This window comes from Emiliania huxleyi, assembly GCF_000372725.1.
Source record: "Emiliania huxleyi CCMP1516 unplaced genomic scaffold EMIHUscaffold_310, whole genome shotgun sequence".
Taxonomy (NCBI): Eukaryota; Haptophyta; order Isochrysidales; family Noelaerhabdaceae; genus Emiliania; species Emiliania huxleyi.
The window spans coordinates 6,912-10,058 of record NW_005199683.1 but is presented as its reverse complement, the minus strand read 5'-3'; positions in this window follow the sequence as shown (position 1 = coordinate 10,058).

The following is a 3,147-nucleotide window of genomic DNA, read 5'->3' as shown; positions in this document are numbered from 1 at the left end:
TTTTTTTTTGGGGGGGGGGGGGGGGTCGAGACTAATGGAGATGGCGCCCGTACTGCGCAGGCACAGCAACACAATTCTCCAGCCGGTTGTATTCCGCGAGAGTGTCGGCACCTGTCGCCTGAGCGTGCGAGCCGTGAGATCCGCGAGAGAGCCGAGAGTATTAACCGTGCTGCGCTGCGCTTTGTAGTCTCGGTACGAAGGCGAATGAAAAGAAGTGTATCCATCACAGATTTCTCGGTGGCATGAAATCATGGGTCCGGCCCATGATTTTACACTTCCATAATATGACAAAGGTGGTTATATCCTGAGGGAGGGTGTAGAGATGTAGAGTGTAGAGCGCTGTAGAGATGTAGAGATGTAGAGCGCTGTAGAGCTGTAGAGCTCTACATCCGCCGCGGGACGAAGCGGGTGCGTTGTAGAGCGATGTAGAGCGCGATTTTGTTGTAGAGCTTGTTGTAGAGGCTCTACAGCAAAACCGCCGGGAAGGCAGTGACTCAAAGAGGTCGAGTCGCACTAATGGGGTGTCTCCGAGCTTACTGGAGCTCTGATGGACGGCCCTGACTATCCCTGACACACAGAGAGTCACTCTGACGGCACACAACACCCTATAACTGCGTCATGACCAGCCTGCCATGCGTCGCCGGTGCCGCATTCGTCGCAGTGCTCCTTTAGCAGGCGGTGGACTGTCGGCTGCGAGGACGGTCGCATTTGCGCGAGGCGAGGCGAGCATTCAGACGCGTTGCATGCGCCATGACTCGCGCCAGCGCGTGCGGGAGCTCCTGGCTGAGCGTTGAGTCCAGGCGAGTTGCGCTGGCCACTATCGCTACGCCGAGCCGAGCTGACGCGCCGAGGCGCCGGCCAGTCGCAGCCGTGAGGCATGCCACAGCAGCAGAGGCACCTGCCACCCATTGGGCGGGCAGACGGAAGGCCAGGGCAGCACTGGCAAGTGCAACGCGCCTCATGTCGGAGAGCAACCTGGTTTGTGGAGCTCCCGCAGATGTTCTGACAGAGACCTGGCCGTTCTGACAGCGTTCTGACAGCGTTCTGACAGTGTTCTGACAACGTTCTGACAACGTTCTGACAGCGCAAAATCCTCCCCTCTCTTCACAGCTCAGGGGCTCTGACATTCCCAGTTGCCCCGCTCCTTCCCTCTTCCTGTCTTGAAGTCTCCCTCCGAGCCACGGACGGACTCAATCAACACACACCCAGCACGTCCTCCCAAGCGCCAAGGCGACACTCTCACGTTGAGGCGTAGGCCCTGTTCTGACACAAACTTGGTCCCGTTCTGACACAAACTTCAACTTTCAACTTCGAGTCCAAGTTCGCTGTTCTGACAATCTGTTCTGACAATTTAAAAAGAAATGAGCCGCCAAGCGGGAGCGCCAAGGGGTGGGGGCTACGTTTATAGCGCGACCAGAGTGGTCGTGACCGTGGTGACCATGTTGGCGACCATATAGGGTTTTTGGTCGCATGGTCGCTGGCCTTATGTTGGCAACCACGCGAGCTAGGGTTAGGGTTAGGGCTACGGCTGTCGAGCTAGGGTTAGGGTTAGGGCTAGGCTGTCGAGCTAGGGTTAGGGTTAGGGCTATGGCTGTCGAGCTAGGGTTAGGGATAGGACTATGGCTGTCGAGCTAGGGTTAGGGTTAGGGCTATGGCTGTCGAGCTAGGGTTAGGGTTAGGGCTATGGCTGTCGAGCTAGGGTTAGGGATAGGACTATGGCTGTCGAGCTAGGGTTAGGGTTAGGGTTAGGGCTAGGGTTAGGGTTAGGGTTAGGGTTAGGGTTAGGGTTAGGGTTAGGGTTAGGGTTAGGGTTAGGGTTAGGGTTAGGGTTAGGGTTAGGGTTAGGGTTAGGGTTAGGGTTAGGGTTAGGGTTAGGGTTAGGGTTAGGGTTAGGGTTAGGGTTAGGGTTAGGGTTAGGGTTAGGGTTAGGGTTAGGGTTAGGGTTAGGGTTAGGGTTAGGGTTAGGGTTAGGGTTAGGGTTAGGGTTAGGGTTAGGGTTAGGGTTAGGGTTAGGGTTAGGGTTAGGGTTAGGGTTAGGGTTAGGGTTAAGGTTAGGGTTAGGGTTAGGGTTAGGGTTAGGGTTAGGGTTAGGGTTAGGGTTAGGGTTAGGGTTAGGGTTAGGGTTAGGGTTAGGGTTAGGGTTAGGGTTAGGGTTAGGGGTTAGGGTTAGGGTTAGGGTTAGGCTTAGGGTTAGGGTTAGGGTTAGGGTTAGGGTTACCCTAGGGTTAGGGTTAGGGTTAGGGTTAGGGTTAGGGTTAGGGTTAGGGTTAGGGTTAGGGTTAGGGTTAGGGTTAGGGTTAGGGTTAGGGTTAGGGTTAGGGTTAGGGTTAGGGTTAGGGTTAGGGTTAGGGTTAGGGTTAGGGTTAGGGTTAGGGTTAGGGTTAGGGTTCGGGTTAGGGTTAGGGTTAGGGTTAGGGTTAGGGTTAGGGTTAGGGTTAGGGTTAGGGTTAGGGTTAGGGTTAGGGTTAGGGTTAGGGTTAGGGTTAGGGTTAGGGTTAGGGTTAGGGTTAGGGTTAGGGTTAGGGTTAGGGTTAGGGTTAGGGTTAGGGTTAGGGTTAGGGTTAGGGTTAGGGTTAGGGTTAGGGTTAGGGTTAGGGTTAGGGTTAGGGTTAGGGTTAGGGTTAGGGTTAGGGTTAGGGTTAGGGTTAGGGTTAGGGTTAGGGTTAGGGTTAGGGTTAGGGTTAGGGTTAGGGTTAGGGTTAGGGTTAGGGTTAGGGTTAGGGTCAGGGTTAGGGTTAGGGTTAGGGTTAGGGTTAGGGTTAGGGTTAGGGTTAGGGTTAGGGTTAGGGTTAGGGTTAGGGTTAGGGTTAGGGTTAGGGTTAGGGTTAGGGTCAGGGTTAGGGTTAGGGTTAGGGTTAGGGTTAGGGTTAGGGTTAGGCTTAGGTTAGGGTTAGGGTTAGGGTTAGGGTTAGGGTTAGGGTTAGGGTTAGGGTTAGGGTTAGGGTTAGGGTTAGGGTTAGGGTTAGGGTTAGGGTTAGGGTTAGGGTTAGGGTTAGGGTTAGGGTTAGGGTTAGGGTTAGGGTTAGGGTTAGGGTTAGGGTTAGGGTTAGGGTTAGGGTTAGGGTTAGGGTTAGGGTTAGGGTTAGGGTTAGGGTTAGGGTTACCCGTTAGGGTTAGGGTTAGGGTTAGGGTTAGGGTTAGGGTTAG